We start from the raw sequence: 13,812 nt of genomic DNA on the forward strand, positions 1-13,812 counted from the left end.
TGACAAATTGGGTTGTCGATTATTCTTATATGAAAGCATACTATCTATTGCCTAGATTCTATAACTTCGAACAAGACCTTTAACAAGGCTATTTCAAATAGCTTTTAACTGTTGATATATAGATAGATACTTTTATTTCCTCCAATATTTGAAGAGCTGAATATAGAGCTGGTATGTTTTTATTCTCGTATAGATATATATGGATTTATTCAGATTGAAAATGGATTATTTTTATAAGTATATCAATATTTGTCAATGTCGGGTATACTTTGATAAGATTTCATGAGAGTTAAATGTTAAGAAACAGCTGCTAATCAGTTCAGAAAATTTTATGACATTTACTGAAATCTTAAGGAATGCTAGGATGTTCTTTGCAAAATCGCTATGGGCATTGAAAATTCTTTCCAAACGAGATAAGCTTTCAAATCAGCATAGAAAAGAAAGGTAACTCTTAAGTACATATTGGAAGTACTTTCAGTATGGGCCGAGGAGTTCTCTCCCTTTTCATATAATTGCTCCTATAATAATATTCTCATCAGAGTGACCATACAGGCAACTTTATGATCTTATGTTTTACAATTTGTGATTGAAATGTTGTATGATTATGTTCTTTTATATGGATGAGTCTTTATTAAAGATGATATATGGACTTATATGCTAAGTCATTTAAAATCATTTAGATCTAATTGATGAAACATTAATGGAAGGTCACAAAATAGTAATGTTGACCTTTGAGGCAGGAGTCCGAGTGTTGCTCAGGGCACAATGTCTTAAAAATTATGGTGACATTTAGTCATTTCAAAATCCCTTGAAAGTCTATTTGATCAACCTGAAGATGAAAAAGTTATGGACCGGACACAAAATATGCATCGCCATGCATTCATTTTGTTTTAAACATGTAGATCTAGATCTAGCTAGCTATACAGTACTGTAAAATATTTTCGTTTATCGGAGGATTTCACCGAAACAATGAAATGTTTTCTTTGGATTCGCACATGATTCTAAAATAATCTTACAGTATATTTATGTAAAAAAATGCACGGTATGGATTACATGAAACTGACTGTAGAAAAAGCACTTTTGTGACGTAATAGAAATATGACGTCATCAAAAAACAGATACAAAAAAAAACTAAGATAATAATAATATTGTTTGGCAAACTGCTTTTTGTATGAAATTTATAGATACTATTTCTGAAATATGGCGTTTTTTAAAGGTAAGTAATCTTTAAAGATATCTAGTGCATGTAGATAGGCCTAGTCAAGGACATAGACTCAACATAAATACTGTGTTGCTCTTAAACATTTCTGTTTTCGGATACAGCTTTCTTTCTGGATAAAGATTGTTTTACTATGTGTAACTGTTTATCATTAAGCTGTAAAGTATGATGTTTGAAGAACTTTAATTTAAATATAACTTATTTGTAAATTTCAAATTGTAGAACATAATTATATCGTATCTAAAGCATCACTCTATGTACTGAGTACTGTACAAGTAAAATGGTTTCCTGCGGGGAACATTTTTAATGATAAAAAGATATTTCAATTTACTATTTTTTAACATTGTTTGGGGGGAAATAAATAAACGTTTGTATCAGGAATATAGTTGACAATCATCGATCAATATAGAAGAAGGTATTTGGAAACTGGTGACCGTTGATGACCGGAGAAGGTCGAACATAAAACAATTATTTCTTTTTAAGAAAATTATTAAATGTGCCTACCTTTTTAAGAATAATTCCGAGCAAAAAAAAAGTAAACACACAAGTTTACGCAGAAAAAATATCTCTATTTATTATGGCAGATGCCTCTACGAATATTTTAATTTTGTAGATTTTCAGTATAAACAATTTATTGTTTGTAAAATTTGAGATACAAATTAAAGAAACATTGATAATTTTCAAACACATCATTCAAGTTTTTCCACCTTAAACGGTAAAATAATTATAGAAAATTAGAAACATCACGTAATAATTTTTTGTTCTTAATTAGGTGTCATTTTTACTAATTCCCTAGGGACACGGCCTTGTCCATTTTCGCCCTTCTTTAATCTATAGTAAATCTGTCACATTTAAAGCTTCATTATGGACTTCTATTAAACTCAGCAGAATTCTGTATTTCATAACTTTAAACATCAACACTAGACAAGTTAGTCGAAGCCCGAAATGTCCTATGTTAGCCATCTAGATTTCACAATATTTCTTAATTTGTTAAGTCACTGTCAAATTATCAAAGTTTCAAATGTCATGTATGCTGGCGTGTAGTACTTCTCGAATCCTTCCACCTAGAAATGAGATCCTGCAGAATACACAAAAAACAACTTTTAAAGTCATCAGAAATGACACTAAATGTACACTGTTACAATAAATACACTTAAAATGGTAACCAGTCACATTAAAAATGACTTGAAATAGGGCACTTTCAAAATTTCAAAGAACTATTTTCTAGCCTACAACGGGCTGGGTCTAATTCCGTACCGGGTTGAGACCTAAATGAATCCAAAAATTTAAGTTAAGTCAAAATTTATACTCATTTCCTAGTAATTTATTGTTATACAAGTACAATTATATAGGTTTGACATGTCTGTAACAAATAACATTAATGCAGTACAATTTCTTACATATGAAACTTCATGCGAAAAATCAGCCTCGGCCAGTAGAATTTTACGCAAAAATTTATATCACAAATTCTGTCATATCTTTTGATTTTGTTGATGGATTTTCTTCAAATAAAGTTAACTGTTACCGGCTAATGCCATTTAGTTATTTTTATGAAAGAATAAGCCCTTATTGCTTACAAATTGTAATAATAACTCCATTTATTTTAATGAGGGCATGAAATTTTGGGTTAAAATACAAGTAATCACAATTAAATGTACTTTTTTCATAACTTTTTCTTTCAATTTTGCAATAAAACTTACTGATTATGATTTTTACCTATATAGCATGGTAAATAAAGTAAAGTACCAAGATATATACCCTACAAATTGTTTGCTTAAGATATCAATAAAGACAAAGTTTTACAGAGGTAATCTTAAGTTTAGCAAAGAGGTTACCATATCCCTATGGGCTATGTCTTCTGACAAAGTAAGATTAACCAACTCTCACCCAAATAAGGCTAAAAAATGATTGCACATACTGTCTCCCACTTTAAATCATTGAAAAGTCTTAAAATAGTCAAAATTAGAGAAATTTTCTCTGGATATACATCAAAATATCTACCAAATATTGTCCGAGCATTGGGAATTGTTGCCGTCAATAGCTGAAGTTTCAAACTGGACATAAGTTATTACCTTCTCATCTTGTCCTGACAAATCTGCTGCCAAACTGAGCTGAAGGAGTTCTTCCATAGATCTTAACCAGTATATAAGGTAAGGTCACCCCGGCTTTGGTAACTGCATGGTCTGAAAAAAAAAATGCAACACTAAAACACGTCGAAGGAAATTATAAGAGGCATTTGTGCTGTAATTTTGATATCAAAAAAAAAGGAAGAAAAACATTTCTTAATTAATCAATGGCTTGATTTGCTTTTTCACACAGGAGGGCTTAAATATTGTGTGCTTAAAATGCATGCCTGCATGGAAATAGCAGTTACGACATTATAAAGCTAACCTATTTTAACTGCTGTAGCAGCTGCTACAACAACAAGAAAAATCACATCAACTGTTTTATAATTCTAAATGAGCCAATTATCCATAAACTACACTGTTTAATGACTAGACCATTTTTTGTGTGTATAAATTAGCAATTATATACATTCTGCAACACAGCAAAACATCAAGATTCACTACACTGAAAATGCCTATATTTCCAACATGTAAATCGCATGTGTCATGTTCAATTGTCAGTTCTGCTTCATTGAAATACAAGACACTAGTGAATATTTACAATCTGATTACTGCAGCATCAACTCTTTGCTGAAACATCAGTGCATATAATGTGTGGTCCATATGAGCAATAGGCTACTATGGTGCTTGTTCGAATCCCATGGCCGGTGCTTCTTGGGCCCCTAAGACCTCTGGAATGAGCTTGCCAATCACCTTTTTGCCAATGTAACCCGCCTGAAAACATGCCCTCCCCAATTCCTTGCTATGCATGGTTTATCCATAATTTAAGATGCATTTCTCTAAAAAATATCATTTTCTACATAAATCTTATAAAAATAAGCTATAGAGCTAGTAAATTGCTAAACACAGGGTGCAAAAATAAAATTTACCAATTTATTAACTGCTTAAAAAAAATTTAATTTCATTTTTTAATTTTAAATTCATTTTTACAGTTTTAATTCAATAAAATGTGGTTAATCCTTCATGCAAAAGCTCTGCACCCTTCTTCTGCACTTATTCAGACACAGTAGCAGACATCTACATTTGAAGGGGAGACAACAATAACAACATCTGTCCCAATTTAAAATGTCAAAATTTAAAATTTGAAATAAAATTTAAATTTTTCAAACCTGTCAGTTATCCTTTATTTTCCTGATTTCTATTCATAAACACAACACTGATGCAAAGTTTCATCCATATCCATCAACCAGTTCCCATTTTTCATATTTCTTATTTAGGACACGGCCTTGTCCATTTTCGCCCTTCTTTAATCTATAGTAAATCTGTCACATTTAAAGCTTCATTATGGACTTCTATTACACTCAGCAGAATTCTGTATTTCATAACTTTAAACATCAACACTAGACAAGTTAGTCGAAGCCCGAAATGTCCTATGTTAGCCATCTAGATTTCACAATATTTCTTAATTTGTTAAGTCACTGTCAAATTATCAAAGTTTCAAATGTCATGTATGCTGGCGTGTAGTACTTCTCGAATCCTTCCACCAAGAAATGAGATCCTGCAGAATACACAAAAAACAACTTTTAAAGTCATCAGAAATGACACTAAATGTACACTGTTACAATAAATACACTTAAAATGTAACCAGTCACATTAAAAATGACTTGAAATAGGGCACTTCAAAATTTCAAAGAACTATTTTCTAGCCTTCTAATTCCGTACCGGGTTGAGACCCTAGAGGTAAATCCGTAACGTACCGGCAAACGGTATTTAGCCAGGTTTTCGAAAAGGTCAATTAACCAATCATGTACGGTTTACAGATCACATGCTCCTCCATGTACCGAAAACAGGTCACGTGTTCCTTCATACGCGTAACAATACCCTGCGGCTCCAGACCGGGAATAAAGTTATAAACACAGTGAAAAATATTCGTCAAAACAAGTCAAGAGGCGTACAGTATACAGTAGCTTGTAAAAACACATGTAAGATTCTAAACGAATATAAATCTGCACACAGTATTATCGGGGAAGATTTTTTCTATAGGAATTTGGACATTGAAGGGGACGTAATTTAAATCAATGTTCCCGATATGGTCATAACGAAAGAACAAGGGGGGGGGGGTCAGTTTCGGCCATTTTTTGCCGCACATGCATACAGTACAATAGTGACAATATTCATTTGTTTATAATTACAGTATACTTTAATTTCAGAAAAAAGTACAAAAGGATTTTGTAAGAGTTTTCCTGTTTTGGGCAGATAAGATCTTTAAATAATTTAAAAGATCACAGCAAATCTTTGTAAATTGAGAGATTTCTGACAGTAATGTATACAGTATAACCATTATGATTAAGTAGATTTTACAATACAAGGAAAATAACATATTTCAGGGATTTTTTGGCTTATTTTATAGCCGTTATTCCGCCCGGCAGTCAATGCGAAAGTCATTTTTTTCCAGCCACAAGGACTGGAATCCTTAGATTTATTTCCGGCCCTGATGATTTTTTCCCGGCCCGGACTCTGAAAGGTATTTTTTGTAGGGGTGGGGAGGGATATTGCCATAATTATAAACAAAAATATTTAGCAAATATGAATTATCAGACTCAACTATAAGATACTATGAAAAAAAATATACAGAAACATAATAAATAAAACATTAGCATACATTACCATTTTCGCCCTTCTTTAATCTATAGTAAATCTGTCACATTTAAAGCTTCATTATGGACTTCTATTAAACTCAGCAGAATTCTGTATTTCATAACTTTAAACATCAACACTAGACAAGTTAGTCGAAGCCCGAAATGTCCTATGTTAGCCATCTAGATTTCACAATATTTCTTAATTTGTTAAGTCACTGTCAAATTATCAAAGTTTCAAATGTCATGTATGCTGGCGTGTAGTACTTCTCGAATCCTTCCACCTAGAAATGAGATCCTGCAGAATACACAAAAAACAACTTTTAAAGTCATCAGAAATGACACTAAATGTACACTGTTACAATAAATACACTTAAAATGTAACCAGTCACATTAAAAATGACTTGAAATAGGGCACTTCAAAATTTCAAAGAACTATTTTCTAGCCTACAACGGGCTGGGTCTAATTCCGTACCGGGTTGAGACCTAAATGAATCCAAAATTTAAGTTAAGTCAAAATTTATACTCATTTCCTAGTAATTTATTGTTATACAAGTACAATTATATAGGTTTGACATGTCTGTAACAAATAACATTAATGCAGTACAATTTCTTACATATGAAACTTCATGCGAAAAATCAGCCTCGGCCAGTAGAATTTTACGCAAAAATTTATATCACAAATTCTGTCATATCTTTTGATTTTGTTGATGGATTTTCTTCAAATAAAGTTAACTGTTACCGGCTAATGCCATTTAGTTATTTTTATGAAAGAATAAGCCCTTATTGCTTACAAATTGTAATAATAACTCCATTTATTTTAATGAGGGCATGAAATTTTGGGTTAAAATACAAGTAATCACAATTAAATGTACTTTTTTCATAACTTTTTCTTTCAATTTTGCAATAAAACTTACTGATTATGATTTTTACCTATATAGCATGGTAAATAAAGTAAAGTACCAAGATATATACCCTACAAATTGTTTGCTTAAGATATCAATAAAGACAAACAGAGGTAATCTTAAGTTTAGCAAAGAGGTTACCATATCCCTATGGGCTATGTCTTCTGACAAAGTAAGATTAACCAACTCTCACCCAAATAAGGCTAAAAAATGATTGCACATACTGTCTCCCACTTTAAATCATTGAAAAGTCTTAAAATAGTCAAAATTAGAGAAATTTTCTCTGGATATACATCAAAATATCTACCAAATATTGTCCGAGCATTGGGAATTGTTGCCGTCAATAGCTGAAGTTTCAAACTGGACATAAGTTATTACCTTCTCATCTTGTCCTGACAAATCTGCTGCCAAACTGAGCTGAAGGAGTTCTTCCATAGATCTTAACCAGTATATAAGGTAAGGTCACCCCGGCTTTTGGTAACTGCATGGTCTGAAAAAAAAAATGCAACACTAAAACACGTCGAAGGAAATTATAAGAGGCATTTGTGCTGTAATTTTGATATCAAAAAAAAAAGGAAGAAAAACATTTCTTAATTAATCAATGGCTTGATTTGCTTTTTCACACAGGAGGGCTTAAATATTGTGTGCTTAAAATGCATGCCTGCATGGAAATAGCAGTTACGACATTATAAAGCTAACCTATTTTAACTGCTGTAGCAGCTGCTACAACAACAAGAAAAATCACATCAACTGTTTTATAATTCTAAATGAGCAATTATCCATAAACTACACTGTTTAATGACTAGACCATTTTTGTGTGTATAAATTAGCAATTATATACATTCTGCAACACAGCAAAACATCAAGATTCACTACACTGAAAATGCCTATATTTCCAACATGTAAATCGCATGTGTCATGTTCAATTGTCAGTTCTGCTTCATTGAAATACAAGACACTAGTGAATATTTACAATCTGATTACTGCAGCATCAACTCTTTGCTGAAACATCAGTGCATATAATGTGTGGTCCATATGAGCAATAGGCTACTATGGTGCTTGTTCGAATCCCATGGCCGGTGCTTCTTGGGCCCCTAAGACCTCTGGAATGAGCTTGCCAATCACCTTTTTGCCAATGTAACCCGCCTGAAAACATGCCCTCCCCAATTCCTTGCTATGCATGGTTTATCCATAATTTAAGATGCATTTTCTCTAAAAAATATCATTTTCTACATAAATCTTATAAAAAATAAGCTATAGAGCTAGTAAATTGCTAAACACAGGGTGCAAAAATAAAATTTACCAATTTATTAACTGCTTAAAAAAAATTTAATTTCATTTTTTAATTTTAAATTCATTTTTACAGTTTTAATTCAATAAAATGTGGTTAATCCTTCATGCAAAAGCTCTGCACCCTTCTTCTGCACTTATTCAGACACAGTAGCAGACATCTACATTTGAAGGGAGACAACAATAACAACATCTGTCCCAATTTAAAATGTCAAAATTTAAAATTTGAAATAAAATTTAAATTTTTCAAACCTGTCAGTTATCCTTTATTTTCCTGATTTCTATTCATAAACACAACACTGATGCAAAGTTTCATCCATATCCATCAACCAGTTCCCATTTTTCATATTTCTTATTTAGGACACGGCCTTGTCCATTTTCGCCCTTCTTTAATCTATAGTAAATCTGTCACATTTAAAGCTTCATTATGGACTTCTATTACACTCAGCAGAATTCTGTATTTCATAACTTTAAACATCAACACTAGACAAGTTAGTCGAAGCCCGAAATGTCCTATGTTAGCCATCTAGATTTCACAATATTTCTTAATTTGTTAAGTCACTGTCAAATTATCAAAGTTTCAAATGTCATGTATGCTGGCGTGTAGTACTTCTCGAATCCTTCCACCAAGAAATGAGATCCTGCAGAATACACAAAAAACAACTTTTAAAGTCATCAGAAATGACACTAAATGTACACTGTTACAATAAATACACTTAAAATGTAACCAGTCACATTAAAAATGACTTGAAATAGGGCACTTCAAAATTTCAAAGAACTATTTTCTAGCCTTCTAATTCCGTACCGGGTTGAGACCCTAGAGGTAAATCCGTAACGTACGGCAAACGGTATTTAGCCAGGTTTTCGAAAAGGTCAATTAACCAATCATGTACGGTTTACAGATCACATGCTCCTCCATGTACCGAAAACAGGTCACGTGTTTCTTCATACGCGTAACAATACCCTGCGGCTCCAGACCGGGAATAAAGTTATAAACACAGTGAAAAATATTCGTCAAAACAAGTCAAGAGGCGTACAGTATACAGTAGCTTGTAAAAACACATGTAAGATTCTAAACGAATATAAATCTGCACACAGTATTATCGGGGAAGATTTTTTCTATAGGAATTTGGACATGAAGGGGACGTAATTTAAATCAATGTTCCGATATGGTCATAACGAAAGAACAAGGGGGGGGGGTCAGTTTCGGCCATTTTTTGCCGCACATGCATACAGTACAATAGTGACAATATTCATTTGTTTATAATTACAGTATACTTTAATTTCAGAAAAAAGTACAAAAGGATTTTGTAAGAGTTTTTCCTGTTTTTGGGCAGATAAGATCTTTAATAATTTTAAAAGATCACAGCAAATCTTTGTAAATTGAGAGATTTCTGACAGTAATGTATACAGTATAACCATTATGATTAAGTAGATTTTACAATACAAGGAAATAACATATTTCAGGGATTTTTTGGCTTATTTTATAGCCGTTATTCCGCCCGGCAGTCAATGCGAAAGTCATTTTTTTCCAGCCACAAGGACTGGAATCCTTAGATTTATTTCCGGCCCTGATGATTTTTTCCCGGCCCGGACTCTGAAAGGTATTTTTTGTAGGGGTGGGGAGGATATTGCCATAATTATAAACAAAAATATTTAGCAAATATGAATTATCAGACTCAACTATAAGATACTATGAAAAAAAAATATACAGAAACATAATAAATAAAACATTAGCATATTAAATTCACAAGAAAGCGATACATCTTTCAAAGGTTTAATTTTGAAGATTGGAGAAAAAACATGTTTTGGTAAGGAAATTATCCAAGACAAGATGGTGGCTTACATTACTTAGCAAAAACTGGTTTTATCTTGCGGTGATTTTGGTTATCTGGGTCTGTGAGTACAAGCAAAAATGAAAAAAAAAAGATCGATCTTGGAAGTTTTGCATATTTTAGAAGGCCAAAAATTGTTTCAAACTGGCTGAAATTTTATTCGGACATGAGGACTGACTGTATCACAATTTATCTCGGCCCTCCTGATTTTAAGTTGGCGAGGTCCGAGGACCGACAGACTTTCCCCACAGAATAATTCGGTCATATTCCCAATTGAAAATAGTATATTATTTTCCCAATCAACAGGAAAAGGTTCCCAATTGAAAGTTACAAAATAATTTATTCATTTAATCACTGCCAAATTTAAGTCATGCATTTTCCCCAATTTTTTAACAAATATTTATGAAATTCCCAATTCCATGGGTATGGGTCAATGCGGGTCATGTTCACCAAAACCTGCATTTTTCTATACACCTCACTCTATATCAATATATTTATCATGATATAATCATATTAAAAAAAATAAGTTAACAATAATAATAATAATAAAATACGGGTATATACTCGCTCCTGTTATAATATTTAACTGGAGTCATCGCATTTACTTGCATAACAGAGGCTTTTAAAAGGCCACTTCCTAAAAGAACTTTTCTTTGAAATCAGTCAGATTTCCTAAACATTTTAACTTAACCAGCTTTTTCATTTCCCAAATTAGCAATTTTAACGATTGTTTTCCCAAATCAATAAGCTGTCCTCTTTCCAATTAAACCACTGATTTAACAACAACAGCAACAACAACAAAATAAACAAACACACAAACAACAACAACAAAAAAAAAGAAAAAAAAAAGAACAACAAACAAACAAAGGAAAGGAAAGAAACGAGGATGACCCTCGAGACGACAGTAGACCTCTCAGTTCATTTTTGTCATAGTTGCCCACTGACACTTAGAGATTATCTACCTATAATTACGAGGTTTGATCAAAAAGTTCTTTCGGTAGTCAGAGAACCCAACTAATAGTCTTACTTTTCAATATAATCGCCGCTCTACACCACTTTTGCCCACCTGTGCTCCAACTTGTTTAACTCTTCAAAATAGAACTCTCTATTTGGTCCTCAAAGAACTAATTGACCGCCTCCATGACGCCTTCATTGCTTCCAAAACGTCTACCACGAAGCTTGGTTTCCAGTTTCGGAAACAGGTAGAAGTCAGAGGAGAATATGGGGGATGGGGAAGAATTTCAAAACCGCAGTCAGTTGCAGTAGCCATCGCAACTTGGGATGTGTGAGCTGGCACATTGGCATACAGGAGCAGAATGCCTTGAGTCAGTTTGCCCCTCCTTTTACGCGCGATTTCTTGACGCAGACATCTCAATTCGTCTGCATAGTACGTACCGTTTATGGTACGACCTTGCTCAAGATAGTCAATCATGATTATCCCCTGACTATCCTAAATAAATTGCTGATGGCACCCTCTTGAATTTCTTCGGAGGACTCAGGGGGTAGGCCAGGGTGCTTTCACTGCATTCTCTGTATCTCGGATCGATGTGATGGACCCATGTTTTATCCTGAGTTTTATCCTGAGTTACGATCCGGTAGATAAAATGAGGTTCATCTTCGCAGTCTCGCCTTCTGTCGTACATGACCAGATCGTGCACAGCTTCGAAAGTTTCATCGTTGGTGGCCTCTTTACACGGTTCTAATCGTCACTGGACCCGTCAAATTCGTACATAAACATATCCCAATTGCATCCGAATTATTTTTACCCCCACTTTTCTAAATGCCATTCTAATTCATCAAGAATATAAAAAAAAACAAAGACAAGAAAATAAAAACACTCCGGCTTAAGTGACTTACACACACCGTTCCTTGATTGGTATCAATTGCCATTTTAATTACTTAACAAGGCATTATAATTCGGTATCTGTTATACTGATACATTGAAAGGCAAATCGGTGTACATGTATACTCTACTAACACTGAAACTAAGGTACAACTTGTCATGCTATAGTATATAAGTAATTAGATAAATGTATTCCAAATCAAAGAAAAAATACATTAAATCTAACGAGGCTTTGCCTCATTGCAGTCTGACTTGTTCTGGTATTTACTATTATCTGTACAGAAAAGCAATGTTAAAGGGTTAAATAACACGAACTATTTTCCTTCTTAGTTCTCAATTCGTTATCTTTTTTTAAAATAAGTGACCAAACACAACAAACCACAAAAAATGAAAAAAAAAGAAAGAAGAAAAGGATCGTTTCGGTAACTATGTAGGAATCTATAAGATGGTATCAAATATAAAGACTTTTGAGTAATAAAAATAAAGGCAATTAGGGGCAGAATTGGCGTACATTGTGAGAATATCATTTTCGGATGTAGATCAACCATGTTTTTTTTTCAATTAATTAATTAATTTATTTATTATTTTGCTTCAGCAATACCCAGTCTTCCATTATTTCCGGCGGATGACAATAAAGTGTTCAGCCACGTTGGTCTTGAAAGAATACACCAGGAAGTACAAACAGACCAATCATCGCACGTCTACGTGTCACGTGATGTGTTTACCCAATCAGATATAGATACGTTATATGAAGGTGCCAGGTCACAAAATGAACCTGAACAGAAGCGCGGAAAATGTCATGTACGAATTCTTTGCACAAAGGCAAAAGATTTTCCACCTAATGTTTTCTTCCTACCAATCGTAACAGTCCTCCAGAAATACTGTTTTGATTTCAGGAACAAGATTATTGGGTTAGTTAAAATATTTTAATAGTATCTTCATTTTAATGCGTTCAAACATAAATTTTCTCGTTTATTGAGATCATTCACTCTAAAGCAAAAAAAAAAAAAAAAAAACACACACACACAAAACAACAAAAAACGTTTAAGCTTATGAATTTCCATTTTCCATATACGTACCAAAGTATACTTTGTATATGTACTGTACGCAATCTATACGTTGATACAAAAGAGAAAAGAAATCAAACGCTCGGCAATCTGATAAATAATCGGGGCTACGCCCCCACCCCGTACAAATTCAGATAGCCTCGGTGCTTCGATGCTCATTCTAGTTACTAATTATAACATTCAGTATTACTTTCATTAGGTATTAAACATCTGACACGCTCAAAAATGAAAACTTATGTTCGTACTTTATGATAAGAAAGGAGAAATCTACTCGTTTTCTGAGGGCCTAATTTGCGTAGATGATCGAAGACTATGAGAGTAGGCAGATTTTAAGTGAAGGCCAATGTGGGTCATCGGCACCTCGTGTCTGAGTTATTTGTCTGTTAGTTCATCCAGGCAGATAACTTGTATATACGTCAGACAAACCTTATTTTTTACCTTTTCTTATCATTTTCGTTTATCCTTGGTGCTTTATACAAAATTCCATGCAATTTCCATTTACATATTTTCTTATTCATTTTAAGTAGATTTTAGAGACTGAAAAATTAAAGAAGACTACTCAATTTCAATTCTTGAAATTCAACAATAATCACACAAATTGACTAAAAGAAAGTCAACTATGTATTTGAAATGCAGAAAAATAAGGCATTGAGTTATCTGCCCTTTCGAATTATTTGCCCTTGAAATAAGCAAAATATTTAAATTCAATGGCACATAAGCCAACAAACGAGGAAAGTGATCAAAATTATACGCTAGAAATGTTTGTGTTTGTCATACAAACTGGAGTTTAAGAGAAGTTCTGTCTGCTATATGCTCATATGTAAACCCTATTGTACGTCTTTAAATTAGAAAAATACATACAAATACTGTCTTATATATTTTGTTGTTATTTAGTTGTTGTTTTTTTTTTTTTCAGGAGATTTTATTGGGTGGGATTTCTGTAGCCTGTTT

The 13,812-nt window shown here is 33.0% G+C and overlaps 1 long non-coding RNA gene across 3 annotated transcripts; it reads right to left on the reverse strand.

Moving 5' to 3' along the window:
* Window positions 1-2,010: 2,010 nt before the first annotated feature.
* Window positions 2,011-8,899, reverse strand: LOC132747118 (uncharacterized). Of its 3 annotated transcripts, XR_009628083.1 has the most exons (5): window positions 8,369-8,899; window positions 7,205-7,316; window positions 4,455-4,843; window positions 3,292-3,402; window positions 2,011-2,297 (listed from the first exon to the last, which is right to left on the reverse strand). It is a non-coding gene; the product is annotated as an uncharacterized LOC132747118 (long non-coding RNA). The 3 variants fall into 3 exon arrangements; XR_009628082.1 differs by lacking the exon at window positions 2,011-2,297 and having other exon boundaries at window positions 2,778-3,402; window positions 4,455-4,553; XR_009628081.1 differs by lacking the exon at window positions 2,011-2,297 and having other exon boundaries at window positions 2,800-3,402.
* Window positions 8,900-13,812: the final 4,913 nt, after the last annotated feature.

The sequence above is a fragment of the Ruditapes philippinarum genome, unplaced genomic scaffold (assembly GCF_026571515.1).
Source record: "Ruditapes philippinarum isolate M1 unplaced genomic scaffold, ASM2657151v2 ctg19722_1_1_1_1, whole genome shotgun sequence".
NCBI classification, from domain to species: domain Eukaryota; kingdom Metazoa; phylum Mollusca; class Bivalvia; order Venerida; family Veneridae; genus Ruditapes; species Ruditapes philippinarum.